Source organism: Peromyscus californicus, unplaced genomic scaffold (assembly GCF_007827085.1).
Source record: "Peromyscus californicus insignis strain IS unplaced genomic scaffold, ASM782708v3 Scaffold_12__1_contigs__length_115047231, whole genome shotgun sequence".
Lineage (NCBI taxonomy): Eukaryota > Metazoa > Chordata > Mammalia > Rodentia > Cricetidae > Peromyscus > Peromyscus californicus.
Genome location: NW_026294413.1, coordinates 100468436 through 100487545, shown reverse-complemented (window position 1 = coordinate 100487545; position 19110 = coordinate 100468436).

Sequence of the window (19110 nt, the reverse complement as noted above, 5' to 3'; positions counted from 1 at the left end):
CTGTTGATTTTTTCAGGTTGTTCTTCATAGTTGTATTAGGGCTCTCCAGGAGAATAGAACTGATGAAATAGACAGGTGTTATTACCAAAGGGAATTTATTAGATTGGCTTATGCAATATAAGCTGGGTAGTCCAACAATGGTTGCTTTCAAACTGGCGAGTATGAGAACCCAGTGACTCCTCAATTCAGGAGGCTGGATGCCACAGCAGTCCCAATCTGATGCTGGAAGCCTGGGGATGTTCCTGGAAAGCTTCTTGTTCTCACTCCATGTTGGAGAGCTGAAGAAGATGGGTTTGATGGTATGGAAAGGATTGCACTCACCAGCAAGAAGCAAAGGTGGACAAGCCAGTAACATTGCTGTCCCACAGGATCTCCATATCTCAGCGACCAGTACAAGGTGCTATCCACTTTAGGAAGCATATTCCCTCTCAGTTAATCCTTCTTGAAAATACCCTCAACAGACTCACTCAGGTGTATCTCTTAGTTAGTGCCAGACTCAATCAAATTGTCAATGAAAGCCGACCATCATAATGTTTTTGAGATTCCCAGGTACTTTGAAGTTTTATTTCCCTCTGGGGTCTTATTGAGTGGTGCCCCCACTCACTTCTGCTCTCACTTCTCCCCACAAATCAAGTTTGTGTCTAGGCCATCTCCTTCTGACCAAATGAAACCTAGATTCAAGACTCCCATCCCATCTTGGTGCTGGTATGATCACACACAGAGGAGTTGGTCATACATAAGCAGCTTCTCCTCCTTCCCAGAGTTTTTTTTTTTGGCTAGGGCTTTGGTTTGCAGCCTCAGGCAATGGTCATGGGTGTCTGTCTTTGAAGCTGATTCTGTGACTCAGTGGCAGGTGGAGACAGACCTCTTGTTTCCATGAATGTGTGTATGTGTATGCATATGTATGTGTGTTTGTACATGTGTATGCATGTATATGGGTTTGCATGTCTGTATTTGTGTGTGTGTGTATGCTTCATCTTACATTATGTCATTCCAAAAAGAGAGGAAGCACTGCCTGGAGGATTTTTTTTTTAAAATAAACATCTCCCCTCCCTCTCATGTCTTACAATACCATAGGCAAAGCTTCAGTATTTTCTCACATTCCTACTTTCCTCAGTCTCATTTCCAGCTCTCCTGCCCACTGTGAACAGGGAACCAGCAGAACCAGGTGAGGCTGTGGCCTCTGATGGTGTCTTTGTTCTGGTTCTTCATCAGTGGCTTTGAGCATTGATCATATGGTGAGAAAGCCTGCACAGATGGAATGATGAGTGTCCAGTGACAGGATAATATTTTCTTGATGTCCATTGTGGGTTTCTGAATACAAAGTGGGTATCCTGAAGAGAGATGTGGACCTCTCACTTCCCTGGGGTTTCAGAATAGCAACCAATTCCTAGAGCAGGGTGGTGTTGGTTAGTGTTAACAACTGACTCTTTGAAAACAAATGCCTTGGCTGCCAATATACAGGATAAATACTCCTACCATGGCTAATATCAAACTACAAACAATTTGATAACTGGTTTATATGAATTCTGAAAGCTCTTAAAATTAATTTTTTGACTGGTATAAAACCAACAACATTCTTTGTATTAGTGGGGGTAATATTCAGTGTCTTTTTGCATGTAGATATGTGTAATATTTAAATTAGGTTAGATACATTTATTTCTCAGACATTTATATTTATTTCTTTTTCTTTAGTCAGCCCTTGGATTTTGTTTGCTTGGTTTTTGGTTTTCTGAGACAAGGTCTTACACTACAATGAAGAACTCACTGTATAGCCTAGACTGGCCTTGAACCAGGGACATTCTTACCTCTGTCTCATGGGTTTGAGTACTTCTCAGCTTAATTTCATTATGGTAAAATTTTTCAAGTTTTTTATTTTAGGTTTTTCAATGGTATAAGGCACCATGGTGGCCTGAAATCCTTCTACTGTGTGTGCCAGTCATAGTCAGTCTGACCAACTATATCATAGTACGTACTGACCAGCCTTTTCCCACTGTGCTGGATAGCTTTATGACAACCTGACACAAGCTAAAGACATCTGAGAGGAGGGAGCCTTAATTAAGAAAATGTCTGCATAAGATCAGGCTGAAGGTAAACTTGTAAGGCATTTTCTTAATTAATTATTCATGGGGGAGGGCTCAGCCCATTGTGGATGGTGCCACATCTGGGCTGGTGATCCTGGGTTCTACAAGAAAACACACTGATTAAGCCATGAGGAGCAAGCCAGTAAGCAGTACCCCTCCATAGCCTTTGCATCAGCTCCTGCCTCCCAGTTCCTGCTCTGCTTGAGTTCTGATCTGTGTTTCTTTGAGGATGAGTTGTGATATTGAAGTATAGGTCAAATAAACCATTTCCTCCCCAAGTTGCTTTAGTTATGGTGTTTCATTGCAGCAGTAGAAACCCTAAGACTTCTATCCTTTCTTCTCTGGGTATCCTTCTTTGCTTCCAATAAATACCTTTTTCACTCTCAACTTTTTCAAGATCAGCTCTTAAATTCCATTGTGGGGTGAGGACACAAAGTACTTATTTTTTTTTTGGCTTATTTTATTTAACACAATCATCTCCAGTTTCACCTGTACTGTTCCCCTTGATAGTATTTCATTCTATTTTATGGCTGAGTAGTATGGTCTCTAGGTATCATAGTTTCTTATACATTCTTTAGTTGTTGAGCACTTGGGTTGCTCACATTTCCTGTCTACTGTCAATAGTACTGCCATGAACATGAGAGTACAGAGATTTCTTTAGTGTACTGACCTCATTTCCTTTCAATACATACATATAGCACAACTCATGGATCATATGGTAGCTTTATTCTGTATCTTTTAAAGAAACACTATACTATTTTTCATGTGGTTGTATTAATTTACATTCCCACTGTCAGTGTGCAAGGATTCCCTTTTCCCCACACCTTCCCCAAAGCTTACTACCTTCAGCCTTTTTGAACATAGCCATTCTAATTGGAGTGATGAAGCCTTACCAGCTTTCTCAAGCTGGACCAGCTGGTTCTAGCCCATCAGAGCCAGATGCTCACATTCTGTGTGGAACTTGAGATCAGGGCATGAGCTTGCAACCCTTCTCTCAAATTCTTTTCTAGAAAGCCCATCTGGCTTCAATATCCTCACCCTCTGTCCCCTGCTGCTCTTCCAGCTGGTGTGACCTTCATTGTGCCCATCAGGCAGCTGTGTTTGTTGGAAGGTCCATGGCGACAGGTATTTGGATGGATACTCACTAAAACTGAATCCTAAATAAGTTTTTGTTTGAGATTTGGAATGAATTAAATCATTTATTTAAAACAGGAAGTTTCATCTTTTAAAAAAAGAACTATTGAAGACAGGGTGAGAACAAATGAAATAAAGTTTCCTAGTTGGACTGCTCATGTTTACTTCCTCTGTCTCAATAACACAGCAGAAGGAAGGGACAAAAATAGATCGGAGGGCTGTCACTCAGTAAAGATTCTGTTCAATCTCAGATAGAGAGAAAAATTTGAATAAAGTAGTGAACAGCCCTGCTTCGCAAAATGTTTCACTCCAGCAACCTCTCTCTGGCTATTCATATTGGTGGCTCCACTAATGTGCTTATAGACAGAAACCATCTCAGAAATACATTTGTATTGATCATGGTATGATTGGGGCTCATGGATACTCCGTGATTCAAAGAAGGCAATTCAGGAAATAAAGCAAGTGATGGTGGAGACCTAATAAGACAATACAGACAATACAGCTTGAAATCTGCTCCTCGCAGTGCAGATCAGTCAGGGTAAGATCTTCTAAGTGAGGACAATATATTTGATTGTTAGCAATAATGACCATGGAAAACAATAATGATATTTGTTTTTCTGAAATACAGTACTGACTTAAAAACAGATACACAAAACATATTTATTGAATTTGTTAGAGGGAGACAAAAGCCTGTCCCATCCATTCTGTAAGATAATGACAGGCAAATTGGGTTATAATTAGGGTCATTTCCCACATGTACTTCACTTTCAAAACCAAGAGACACTGGTGGTTATTTTTATTATCTTCTTTCATTTCACTGTTCTCACTGACTTGTTGTGGATGCCGTTAGCAGAACCACAGAATACTAAAATCTTAGTGTCTGAAAGGGGAGGGGTTCAATCAAGTCTAATGGTTCTCTTATTGAAATCAGGCAGTTCGGCCTTACTTTGGGTTGTCCACTGTTAGATTTTTATGTGGGAAAGGCAGTTTGAGAGAGAGAGGCACTGAGTTGGAATCATCCTTCAGGCTGGAGGTTTATTAATAGTGCTGTGTGTGTGAGGTTTCATGTAAGAAGCTTCAGCTTCGCAAGGGAGAGCAAAGTGTCTACTATCAAAGGGTTCAGAGGAAAGGGAGGTTCTGCAGTGGCCCGGTTTAGCTAATAGGTGGCCCACAATATACAACAGAGGTGGGGGGTGGGGTGAAGACTATTTGACAGGACTACTCATTCTTTGGATTGGGGAATGGGGCTTGGATACTATGTGACAGTACTCAGGCTTCAATCTCTGGTTGGCATAGGGATGGGTCTAAGTATGTTCCACCAATCTCTTTGTTAGAATCATGACGTCATAGGACAACATCATATGAAGAGGAATGTGTGGATAGAGCCAAGCAGAACCACTGGGGGCCATTGCTGTTTCTAGTACCATTTCCCACTGTCGCACAACAATATTCACCTAACCAGAATTGAAAGGTGTGAATCAATGCCACAGTCAATCCGTGGCCAATTAAATAAAATTTAATATGTTTATTTATTACTGTGAGTATGTCATGACAACATAATCCAATGTGAACTAACAAAGATGAGACCCCTGTTAGAGCATTCCATATATACTTGTGTATATGTGTGTGTGTGTGTGTGTGTGTGTGTGTGTGTGTGTGTGTGTACATGTGTGTTTGTATATTGGAAGAATTAGTACAATTAATCCCATGTATTCTAACTAGTGCATTAGAAGCATTCCATATATATATATAACTGCCACAGACAGAACCAGAAAGCTCTCTTCCAATGACACCTTGCCAGTGTGGTATTCACTGTGTGTATGTGTTCATCAACCTGATAGGCACACATGGCATTTTTATCAGTTCAGTTCCCATTCCAGTAACACCTTTTCACATACTTGCACTTTACATTTGTGAATTTATTTTCTTTTGTGGATCATTTATGTCAATTCCCTATCGTTGTTTTATTACTTGATGAATTGTAAAAGGAATTAAAAAAACCTGAAAGACATGATCTTCTTTTCACAAACATTGCAAACAGTTGTTACTAGTTTTTTTTTTAAACTTTTAAATATTATGTATAATGACTTTTGAACTATAGAAGGTTAAACACTTCATGGAGCCAAAATACATATGCATCATGGTGCCAATAAATATTTGGTTTTAATAGAAGTATTAAAATACATTTTCCTTTATTTATATATAGGAAATATCCCATCATCTTGTTATAAGAAAATATTTGTGCATCTTCTGTTCATTCTGGCTCCTGTGCTTGTTGGAATGTCTGAACTGGAGGATCTGCTTACAGTTAGTTTTCTGTCAGCATGGGCATCATCTGGGAAATTCTCCATGCTGTCTAAAGTTCAGGCTTGGAGTCCATATTTTCAACATGGTCTCCTTCTCTAGTTCTCTGGAATGCTCCAAAGCAGTTAGCAGGGAGTTTGGATACCTCTACTATTCATGTTTTAATTTTGATGTAGTCTTGGTCTAATTTTTCTTTTCTTACTTGCTTTATTTATTTCTTTATTTTTTGCATAGTATCTGAGGAACTGTTGCCTAATGTGATATTGCAAAGATTTTCTGTTTTCTTCTAAAAGTTTTATAGTTCAGATATGATTCGGATATAATCTGTTTTGAGTTAATTGGTGTGAAGTAGGGGCTCATTTCACTCATTTGCATATGAATAATCAAGTGCTCAGCACTGTAGTGGGTAGCTATTCCAGCTTTGATCTGGAAGTTCCAACCCACATTGAGGCTTCGGTAACTGTCATGCCTACAAGGCGGGCCGAGAGAGGACCCTGAAGACCTGAGATCCAGATTAAAAAAAAAAGGAAAAGAAGAATTGGAATGGATAGGTATAAGGTATTATGGTAGATTATTATGTATATTAGTAAACAAATTTAGTAAAATAGCAGCCTTAGATAATTTGCACTGATTTGCACTGTTATGGATTCTTATATGTTGATACAAATGTAAACTATTTTTATATTCCTGTTTAAGATAATTTGTATATTGATACAAATACAGAACTAGATTTGTTATAATGTACATATATTTCTACTCTTATTTGAAATATTTGTATATAAATACAAACGTAAATTTATATCTGTCATACTTTATGTAAGTTCTATGCCTGTTTAGGATATTATATATATTGATATATATTTAAGATTATTATCATATTGCATATTGCACTATACATTCCTACCTCTGTTATAAATATCCTGTATATTGTCACAATTTTGAAGACATTGTCCTTTACCGTACATTTGCTTATAGACTGTTTACCTTGTTTATGGGAAGCCTTAGTCCTTAGGTTATTTAGGTAGATAAGACTTATAGATTTATAGTCACCTATGCTTGTCATCTCTATAGTTATGTTAGTTAGGTTATCCATATTCACAGATAACATAGGTCGGATGGACAGGTAGTCTTCAAACACTTCATGGACCTAGAGAATATGGCATTTAAATAACTTAGAATTCTGTTGACTTGAGACACAATTGCTCCTGGCAACACCAATTTGATCCCAAGAGATGCTGGGCTTCTAAGACATTTCCATTTGGAAGTTTGTCTTCTTGGCACGAAATGGCCTATTGGGCAAAGAACTGCCCTTGCCTCAACTGCTGACAATATGAGTGCTGTCCTTCTGGACAAGTGGGACACAAGGAAAAGTGACTTCTGAACTCTGCCAAGACAAGGTAAGATGGTCGTTCAGAATTCCTGCTTCTGAAAATGGTCTGTCAGTTGCTCTAGGCTTGTAGCCAATTTGAATGCACCAACAATGCTGAGAAACATTAGGTGACATGTCCAGGCTGCCAGCTGTCTCTGTCTACTCTTGCAAGATTCCCAAAAGTTGCTTGCATCCATCTTCCATTTCTCAGGTACCATTATATTCCTTCTCAGGTCTTTGATGGGATTGAAGACTAGCAGTTATAGTTACAACTTAGTATATATATAATATCTTAGATAGAACATATTAAGTATTAGATTCAGGTTCTTTAGGATAGGACACCTATTGGAATGATCTTTGTAACATGCCATTTACCTATGCTCTGGATTTTAGTATGTGTTTCTTACTTGATATTGTTCGCATTGGTTGTAGTTCCATCTTAGGTCATTATCCCTCATTACTCCTGGACAATATTTGATAACCATTCCTTTGTATATAGTCTTGTATTATGTTAGAACCTTCTTATTTAGACAAAAGGGGGAGATGTAGTGGGTAGCCATTCCAGCTTTGATCTGGAAGTTTCAACCCCCATTGAGGCTTCAGTAACTGTCACGCCTACAAGGCGGGGCTGAGAGAGGACCCTGAAGACCCGAGATCCAGATGGCCGGCTCTCTTGGTTCCTGGACCCTGGATGCTAGAGGTAGACCGAGCAGAGTTCTCCAGAGAACACTGCCGGACTGCGTTACACCTTTCCCAGACCCTGTTACCTATCCCTTCACTTGTAAGTTACCCCACAAAATAAACTTCGTGGAGTGGCCTTAATAATTTCACCAATACAGCACCATTTAAAAAGAGTCATTTACTATTTCGATATTGAATTGTCATGCCCCCCCCCGCCCCATAAAAGTCATTTGCCATCAAATGTGGGGATTATTGCAAATTTTACTCCTTTTCCCTCTCCTTTGCTCTTCCCCTTCCTTTCCCCCTCCCTCCCCATCCTTTTCCTTGCCTTTCCCTTTTCTTCCATTCTATTTTATACTATTGATCTTTATGTCCATCTTTACTCCAGCAACGGACAATCTTGATTAGTGTAGAATTGTAGTAAGTTTTGAAACTGAGAAGTGTGAATGCTTCGACTTTGTCCTTTTTTAAGACTCTTTTGGCTCATTTGAGTCCATATAAATTTTAGGATGAGCTAGTCAATTTATAAAAAAAAAATCACTTCTCATCATCTCTTTCGTACCATTACGAGCAAAGTGTTCTTATTTTCCCCTGGCCACATGCACTACCTGACATGATTTTATGAATGAAAATTGTTTTTACAAAGTATATGGTGAGCATTTTCAGTGTGGCTAGAAGACTTTTCAACTCCACAGTGCTATCTATGGAAAACCTAAGACTGCATCTTGTGGGATTTACTGTCCCTTCTATAAGAGTGAAGGGGTTGAAGTAGGGCAGTAAGTTCAGGTGTCAGTGTGATTTGTCTAGCCTGAACTCTGCTCCTCTCTAACCCGGCCCATAGTTACCTGTTATGCCCTTTTCTTGGTTTACCTTTCTTCTCCTCAGATTTGTACTAATGTCTTCTGGACCATGCCTTCCTTGAGTGCTTTCTCTTCTCTCTCCCTCCACCCTTTCTCTCTCTTTAGGGCCACCATGATACAAGGGAGAACTGAACTCTCTATCTCAGAAAAGCTTCCTTTCTAAGAATTCAGTGTTACTTTTATGCTGAAAGTCACTTGTAACTATGGTTCCACTCAGGCTGTCTTAATCTCTTATTGCTTAGAGGCTTGATAAGCTGGCCTCTGTGAAAATCTCCATTAACCAAGACTGTGTCTGTGCCTCATAGATTTTAGTCACTTCATGTATCATAAGAGTAGAGAAAGTGTTGAGGGATAATAAACATTTTATTTTCCTGGAATTGCCTGTCACTTTACATTATTGATACTTGGTTGTTTCTGAACCACTGTAGCAGAGTTAAATACAAATGGGATTCACCAGTCTCAGAAGATGGGAATCTACAACCTGGGATATGCTTATAGTCACTTTTACTGGGCTCTGTTCAATCTTTTGAGCATTTCTGAGCACATGAGAGTGTTCTGCAACAAAGAACCTGGCCTCCAGCTGCTCTGAAGATCCTCTGGCTCTTATCAGGTACCATTCCCAGGCTTGTGATTTGGGCTTGTATATCATATGTCTATCATGGTATATTATGCAATTCAAATAATAGGAAAAAAACATAGAAGTACTATCCAGCTAAAGAGTGTTGATATTCACCAATGGATTATATACTAAGAACATATAGATTCAGGAAAATGTGTAGTACCATGCTTAGCCATGGGTCTGAACTGCTCAAAGTACATAGAAAATATGTTTATTAGTGTGTACTAATTGTAAAAAACAAATGATTCCATTGTGATATTTTTGTACATGCACATAGCATGTCTCAATAATACCCACTTCCTTATTCTCCTGCAGATTTAACCACAATTCCCTTAATTTCCTTCTTCTTCTCTAATAGTTTCCATTCTATTTCCTAAAACTTTTGCCCCTGAATCCCACATAGGAGAAAACATGCAACGTTGTCATTCTGAGTCTAGCTTATAGGCTTTTCCCCCCCTCAGAGACCGGTTTCTCTGTGTAGCTCTGGCTGTCCTGGAACTCACTCTGTAGACCAGGCCAGCCTTGAACTCAGAGCTCTACCTGCCTCTGCCTCCTGAGTGCTGAGATTTAAGGCTTGTGTCATCACTGCCCAGCGACTTATATTCTAAGATGTTGATGCCCAGTCTAATCCCTTTTTCCTGCTCATGATGTGGTTTCGTTCTTCTTCATGAGGGAATAAGATTTCATTGTGTGATCATGACACTTTTTCTTTATCCATTTCTTTGTTGATGGATATCTAGGCTGGCCTCATCTCTTGGTTATTGTTACTAGTGCAGCAATAAACATGGGTGTGCAGTTACCGCTATGGTATGTTCAGATTCTTTTAGCCACATACCCAGGAGCTGTGTAGTTGGATTAATTGTACTTTCATTTATATTTTTGAAGACTGTCCATACTTCCATAGCACTTGTGAGTCTTTTGTCCGTAACAACAGGGTATAAGGTTTCCTTAATTCCTAAATTCTCATGAACATTTATTATTTGTTTCTTGATAATAACCATTTTGGCAGGTGGGATGGAAACTCAATGTGGTTTTGATTTGCTAAAAATGTTAAACATTTGTTATGTAATATCAGCTATTGGTACAATTTAACTGAATCTGTGTTGCCCATTTTTTATTTAGATTTGTTGCTTTGGTGTTTAATATTTTGAGTTTCTTATATATTCTGAACATTAATGTTCTGCCAGATAACTGGCTGGCAAAGATTTTCTCCTATTCTATTTCTTCCTTTGCTGGAGAGGATGTCTAGTTTTTATATAATCTTATTTGTCAATTTATTTTACTCTTTCCTGAGCTGTGGGAGCCATTCAGAAAGCCACTGCCTGTGCCTACATCATGGAGGTTTCCTGTATGTTTTCTTCTAGTGATTTTAAAGATTCAAATCTGACCTTAAGGACCAATTAAGTTTTGAAATGATTGTTGTACATAGTGAGAGATAAGTACCTAATTTTATACACACACACACACACACACACACACACACACACACACACACACACACACCCTTATGTATATCCAGTGTTCCATAACCACCTGAAAAAGAAGTTGTTTTTCTTTAATTTTTTTGGCACACACAATTATTAAAAATCATATGACTGTAGTTGTCAGGGTTTATTTCTGGTCCTCTGATCTATTCTACTGTATTTGTCTACATGTCTGTTCTTGAAACACTTGGTACTGTGCCTCTGCAGTATAATTGAAAGTTACTTATAGTAGTACCTAGAACATTGCTCTTTGTTCTCAGAATACCATTGTCTTGGATATTTTATACTTTCACAAGAATTTTAGATTTTTAGCCCTGTATTCCTGTGAACAATGTTATTGGAATTTTGATGTGTATTACATTGAATATGTAGATCTCATTTGGAAGTATGGACATTTTAAATATTTAGGTGTACAATGGCTCTGTTATGTCCAGTAAATACTCGTTTACTCTAGACATTCACTACCTCTGGTTCTTGCAACCATTCCATCCCCCCCTCCTTTTTTTTGCAATTATTCCTGAGCTTTGTGGGGACATGAGTCCAAGATTGAATAAAAAAGAGATTAAGCAGGGCACCAGCCTTTGTCTCTCTCTTCTAAACCCTGATTGTGGATGCAATATGACCAGCCTGATGCCATGCCTTCACCACTAGGATGGACTGTGTCCTTGAACCAAGATGAACCCTTCCTTCCTGATGTTGCTTTTAACAATGATTTTGTCACATCCATTAGAAAATCAGCTAACATAGTCATCATTAAATTGAAAAACCAATGGTAAACTTCAGTACATCAGTCATTCTCTAAGTCTGTAGTGTGTTCAAAGAAACAGCATACTGCAGACCAGGTGTTTTGGAGTTTGGATTTCAAAGCTAACTGCAAAGCTATTGTTTTAAATCCATGGATTGAATTTTATAATATGCCTAGGATATTTCCTTGGAGAAAAAAAATGACTCAAAATCTATAGTTGGATAAAAATTGCTTTTTTCCATTTTTTCTCTTAGATGCATGATGGGTGGAAACTGAAAACTAATATCAGTCTTGTTCATCTTCACCAGCTAAGAGGGTAGGTAGTCCAAAAGTTTGAAAATAAAGGCTTGATCTTTATAGTGGTGCCTTGATCAGTCTGAGCTTCCTCGCTGAGACTCAGCAGGTATTCATCATTGCTGTTACCTCTTCTAATCAGGCTTCCTCATCTGTCCAGAACAGATAATTGCATATCTTCATGTACTCACTATCATGCACAGCCTTTGTTCCTTAAAAAATGTAGAGACTTTGGAAAAGAAGAGCTGAAGGCAATAAGAAGATGGCGCAGCAGATACACCGTATTTAAGCTGATAGATCGTATTCAAAGGCAGAACACTAAGGGAGGTACACTGGGCTATTAGACTGCTGCTGAAATATTTCAAAGCTCACACACTCTTGGTTTCCATTTACTAGAGGTGCTTTGTTATTAGTGTGTCTCCAGACATTAATGCTCTAGATTAAAAACATGTATCTGAATGTAGCACAATGTAAACTCCTAGAGGTAATTGGGATTGGAAGATTTGGAACAATTACTGGCTCAGAGAATGTCAGAGCAAGGAGAACCTTTAGCAGTTATGTTTGAGCTTTGTCATGAGTTCCATTGGATGACTAATAGGACACAGGCAAATATCAAAAGATACTGCTCATTTGTCAGAATGGGCATGATATTCTGCATGGTAATTTAGCAAAGATTATTTCTAGTGGAGCCTAACCAACTTGTAAGATGCCAAGGGCAAAAATAAAAATGGCATGGGGATGAATAAATGCAAAATCCTTTTTTATCTCCATAAGCAGAGTAGAGAAGCTAGAGGGACATCTAGTGTAGTCACTGAGACATATTTGAAACCCTACATTTATCAAAGACCAACATGGCCTGATGGAGGTACTGAAGAGGACTGGGTTTGTTGTTCACTCTCAATTTGCCCCTGGATCTGATGTGGTTCTCTGTGAATTGAAGTCACAGAAATGGCCTACTTCTCAGGGGGCAGAATTCAAGTTAGAGAAGGACTTTGCTGACTTGCAGATTATATTGTTGAATAGAGAAACAAGCTTGATAAAGGATGAAAAGAAAATTTGAGCAGCCTCTTGTGAACATTGTCCCCCTTGTTCCTACAGGACAAGATCTTTTTCCCTGACATGCTAAGATCATGGTATCTGAGTATATAGGTAAGAGCTTTCTGAAGAGCACCTAGACATGAATCTGGACCTCAGAGAAATCTGGACTGGATTCAGCAATATGTGGGTGGTGATGAAGTTTGTTTGTAGGTAAAGTCCTTTGTGGATAGAGTGGAGTCTATAAAAGAGGACCTTGACCTGGGTTGAGAGGAATTACAGAATTAATTAATTAATTAACTAATGCTGTATTGAGAAGAAGAGGAATTACAAAGGATCTTGAATAGAGGATTTTGAAAGGAGGGAACCCCAAACATAGGATCATGAAATGTTATGATTGTTCACATATGAGTGTGTAGTTGGCTCTGATAATTTAATTCTGAAGGAAAGGCTATCGTTCGCAGATTGGAGACTTAGGAAGAAGTTGCTACTGAATTTCCTGTCTCAAGATTGTCTTGTAGGAATCCTTCTTCCTCTGAAGACTTCAGTTTTATTTAAAGACCTGCAGAAGATTGGATGAGACCCACTCACATTGTGGACTGTGATCTGCTCTACTCATGTCTATGGATTATAAAAACTTGCTTTATCTTCAGAATACCTTCATGCCAGTATTCAGGTATATTTGATTGGATATTTATATGGCATCATAAAATAAACCCTTATTTAAGGTTTGTGAGTTAAGGTTGTAAGAGGCCCCAGACTAAGCTTAGCATAACTGACACCATGTTAGAAGCCCCATTCAGGACTTGAAACCCAACATGAAGGCTGCAACTCCTGCCAAAACAGAAGGAAAGACCTAGGGTACCTCTCAAAACCTGAACAAAGGCTAAGTCAATGGTTCCTGAGCAAAACATCCCTAAATGTACAAACCGTGCACTAACCTTGCCTTTTGGCTTCTGTAGTTCTGCCAATTGCTAACTGAAGCGTGACAACCAGAATGCCTTTCTGTGCATGAAAGACAAAGAGCTGGGGTTTTGGGCAAGTTCCCTGTGCAGCTACAGGCTAGAAATAGAGATTTTCTCTATGGCTTTAAGATGTGCATGTGATATTCCCGGATAGGCTTTACCTTGCAACATTTCTGAAGGCTCCAGTGAGATTCCCCAGAAACAGATGCCGGGGCATCAAGGGCATCTTGGGGTGATAGAATAGAAAAGAAACAATTCCTAGGGGTTTTGCACCCTAAGACATTTTAGGGTCCCAGGAACTTCTCATACTTCTGCTCCTACTATCCCAGAGGTTCCCACCATCTCCACCCTAAATGGAAGTTACAGAAAGTCACCTGGATTTGTCCCCTCCAGAGGTGAGTCTGTTTATGGCACCTTATGAATAGGACAGTTAGGAAAGGTTGGACATGACCCTAATTCCAGTGTTCAGGATCCCTGTGAGAAGACACAGGATCCCCTGGTTTAAGGCTATGCATTGGCTACTCCTGGTTGTCTTTACCATTTGTCTCTCTGGATATCAGCTGCCTTTGTGAGGTCCTGCTCCAAGACTGCATCCAGAGTATGCAAAAAAAAAAAAAAAATCCATGAATGAGGTGAGGACTGGACTTTTCTATCTGAGGGGTAATAATGCTTTCTGATGGTAACTTTCTCTTTAACTTCATCTTAAAAAATCTCTTTTGGAAAATCTCTCTGTCTCCACACAGCATATATCTTTCTTCTATATTTCTCTCTTTTCACAGCTCTCCTCTACACACATTTCTTTTCTCTATTCTGCTGTACTCATTCACTCATAACTTGTATTTCTCTTCAGCATCACTCACTCACTCACTCACTCGCTCTCTCAATCCCTTCTTCTCTCCTTCCCTTGCTTGCTCACTCACTAACTCACTCACTCACCTCTTCAAACCTACCTCCTTCAACAGCCAAACTCTGGATAATTATGAGTTACATATACAGGGTCCTTGTAAGATTAATTACTCAACAGTCTTATTAATAAAAAACCTGGAGCCAGATATTGGGGTGAAACCTGAGAGATCAGAGGAGCAGAACAAGCCACAGCCACAAGTTCTTACCCTAGGAAATCCTCAGCCCAAGAGAGAGCCACTTCCTGTATACTCTCGCCTATATCCTTTCTGTCTCTGCCATCTCACTTTCTCTTTCTGCCCAGCTACATCACTTCCTCTTTTTGCCCAGCTCTGTACTTCCTATCTGTCTGTACAGAACTCCAGACCTCTGTGATTAACTACTGCTGGGATTAAAGGCATGTGCCTCCAGGCCTGGCTCTGTTCCCAGCGTGGCCTTGAATTCACAGAGATCCAGATGAAGCTCTGTCTCCTGAATGCTAGGATTAAGGGCGTGTGCTACCACTGCCTGACCTCTATATTTAATATAGTGGCTGGCTTTTTCCTCTGATCCTCAGACAAGCTTTATTGGAGTGCACAAATAAAATATCACCCCAGATCCTACCCATTCTAATAACACATGATAAGTCACACAATTTCTCTCAGCCTAGGGAGGTCATGCTGACCAGGCTAAATAAAGAAGGCATGTAGCTTTGAATGGTTTGGGTTCTCAGAAAGAGAGTGACATTGAAATTCAGGACTTAAACAATGAATAGTTAGTTGGCTGAACCTTGAGGTTAGAACTATGTGCAGAAAGGCATTTGCTGCAGGGAATTGTGTCTTTGCTATTATCTGCCAGGCTTTGGTTCAACAAACAGATACCTGGGAACTTGCCCTTGTGCAATTTGTCTCCGGGGGCAATTAGTCTATTTTGGATTTGCTCTGAGGTCTTAGTTAAATGTTTGAAAGGCTGTCTTTGTGGCTGAGAATACAATTATTTTCCTATGTCAGTCTGAGTATGAAAAATATCCCAGTATTATTTCTAGTCATTAGAATTATATAGCTTAAGCAGAAATCATCTTCCTCATCACTCACAGCTATATGTGTGCCCACAGATGGAATATATACATGAAATAAACATACAAGCAGTGGGGAAACACACATAGCTCTTTTTTAGGGAAGAAATGTAGTGGCACATGAGAAAAATTACAGATAGAAGCAACCAGTTTTCAGTGTCTGTGGTATCATAAGCCTTGCTTGATGGGATTCAGCCATCAGAGTGTTATTTGTCTGGTGGGTTGACACCTGAACTATCAATTGCCATCTGCTGTATATTCTTAATGGCTACTGGCATTTGGGTGTCTCTCTCTGTGTTTCTGCCCATTCTCTTGGTTGGGGAAACTGATTTAAAATGGGAGAGTGAGTGAGTAGTCTAAAGATAGTATTGAAGTGCATGATAAAATACCTCAGGTAGAGTTTTGTTGTTGCAAATGGATATTTTGTCAATTTCTTTCCTGAAGACTCTGTCTGGACAGTTCGTGAAATCAATTGCTCCTCTTTTATAGTTGGGTGTCCTAGTGATGGCTATTTGGACACCCAGATGACTCAAGCCTTCTGGAATATGGTAAACCCAGGAGACTTTGGCCACCCCAACTAATTTCCCTATATTGACCAATGGCTTTCTCTGGTGCAAGACCTACCCCTGTGTCTTAAGACCTGTTCCCTATCACTGAGGCCCCTCTTCATCAGGCTCTCTCAGGGGGATTGAAGGCAGCTGCTAAAATACCTACCAATTTGTCTAAGGTGAGTGAGATGATACAAGAGCCGTAAGAATTGCATGCTGCGCTCCTGGAGCACCTCTGTGAGACTTACTGGGTATTTACCCCCATGGACCCAGACAGACCAGAAAATCAATGAGCAACCAATATTGCTTTAATTATGCACTCCCCTCCAGATATTAGAAACTTCAGAAGTTGAAGGGTTTGAGAGTATGAACAGGTCCCAATTATTGGAGATTGCTCAAAAGGTTGACAACAACTATGACTCCATGAAAGGAAAGCAGAATAAAAGATTGACCAGAGCTGTAGTGGCAGTACTTAGGGACAGTGATAAAAGGGATCCTAGAGTAAAAGTCAGAACTACCAGGAAAACAAGAGACCAAAAAAGGACCAAAGTGATTATTGCAAACAAAAAGGCAGTGGGATCAGGATCTATCTATTCCTGGTGTATGAACTGGCTTTTTGGAGATCATTACCTATGATGGGCCAACTTGCTCAGCCTTGATGCAGCGGGGAGGAGCTTGGTCCTGTCTCAACTGAATGTACCAGGCTTTGCTGACTCCCCAAAGGAACCCTTATCCTTTGGGAGGAGGGGATGGGGATGGGTTGGGAGGGGGAAGGCTGGGGGGGGGGGCAGGAGCTGTAGGAGGAATGAGAGGGGGGATCTGTGGTTGATATGGAAAATGAATAAAAAAATTTCTTAAATAAAAAAGGACATTAGCAAAATGAATGCACAAATCAGAAGGGGAAAGAAGGATGATCCATCCTTCATCTGGGTGAGAACTTATGAGGCCAGGGCTCTACTCCACTGAGCCCCTAGGAGCCTGAGGTTGCATTAAAGGTAGAGGGCAAGTCTGTTAAATTTTTGATAGATATAGGCACAGTTCATTTGGTCCTGACAGAGCCACTCAGACCAACCAGTGATGTCTCGATCATTCAAAATTCCAGACAGTGGACTTGGGACAATGTACTGGGACCATCTCCTTACTAGTCATGCCAGAGTGCCCCTCTCCTTCTAATTGTGTGAGATCTATCACAAAATCCATGGACTACCATGTGCTTTGTGGAGGCCACTGCACATCTTTCTTTGAATCCTACTCAGCCTCCAATCTGTGCTCTTGTGACCTGCCCTTTTTCGGAATAATACCTCTGCCAAGTTCAGCACCTGAAAATGGTGTTTAAAATTTCTTGATTGGATTACTAGATCACTCACTATACATGCCAAGACAAATCAATAGATATTTCCCTAAAGTCATCATAAGTACCTAAATGTCACTCTTCTCCAAACAAAAGCCACATAAACCTTCTTTTATTATGTATGATTGTTATGCTTTGGGGAGTCAGGTTAGGGTGATTCTAAGGATTGAAGACAGTTATCAAGATTAGCTTGTCAGAAACTAACCTGGAATTCAAAGCCAGAGATCCTGGCCTCAAATCTTGCTGTATCACATTAATTCTTTAAGTATTATTTCAAAAGATGTTAGATATACCAAGCTCACTGATCAAAGGTTTGAGAAGTACAGAAATAAAGCAAAGCAAGGTTGATGAGTGCTCCACTCTGATGAAACATACAGAGCAGTTAACTTGCCAGACTTCTTTCCTACATTCCAGAGACTGAGCTAAGAATTCTTAGCTGTGTGGTCTGGGCAGTTATAGGTCTGGGCTTTACAATGTGTAGTTCTATTTGTAGGAAGAAGAGTTTCATAAAGCTCTTAGCTAGAAAAACTAAAGTTTTTAAAGGACAGATAAAGATCAACACAGGCCAATTTGTTCTTCCTATGGAGCTTAGTCTTGTTTTGACCAAAAGCATAAGGGGAGGTGGTGACTGAAGGAGGACTGTTGGCATTCCAATCTCTGGACTTGTGAAATTTACCTCCCAAGTGAATACTTCAGCCTTGTAGTAACTCCTCATACTCTGCCAGGCCATCCTTGAAACTACTTTGTTAGCTCAAAGAGACATGCATCATGGTTGTTGTAAGAACATCAAATACAGGTATTCACTTTTTCATTTTGCAAATTACCTTAAACTTCAGAATATAAATAATGTGCAAACACAGGCCCCATTTTCTGGATTATTTCTTAAACAGGTTGAAGTCTATTAGTACCTAAATTGCTTCATAATTGACTCATTAAATTATGCTCTAATAGTGGAAATCTAAGTTGCTGACTAATAGACACAGCTCAAAATGTGGGATCAACTTTTGTCATTGACTAGATGATGATGATGATTCTAGACAGGTCACTTCAAGGGATAGGATATGGTAAAGCTGTATAATAGGTATGAATTATCTTATGGAGGAAGCTCAGCTCTTTTACTAGAGACTGATAACTGCTGGCAGAGAGAGCTTTGTATATTTGGCAAATATGAGAACACCAGCTGCAATCCCTTCTCTGGTCCTGTAGAATTTACCTCCCAAGTCAATGCTACAGTCCTGTAGTAACTGACAGGCTATCCTTGAAGGAATCACAGTACAGTATGTCCAGCTACTCTAGAAACAGAATTGCTTAGCTCAAAGAGATATATGGAAACTGTTTCCGGTGTCAATGTGGACCCTGGGCCCAAATCACCCACCATAAAATCCAGGGCAACATAGTGAAGTGAATGAACATGCTACTGGGTACAGGTCATGGAATCACTAGCCTCTGTCCTGGCTAATCTCATGATCTGCTCAGGAAGAAGTAGGGACGCCTATGCTACCCCACCTCCACATGGTTAGCATAAGGTCTAGATGTGCCCAGAGATAATGGGGAGAATGGAGTACTTGTACCATGTGCTCTGTACTCTGTCTTCCATCCTTATTTTTTAAAGTAAGAAGCTTGTTTTCAGAATTTATCAATTTCTTTTCTTTTTTTGAGGACTATACTGACTTTATTATT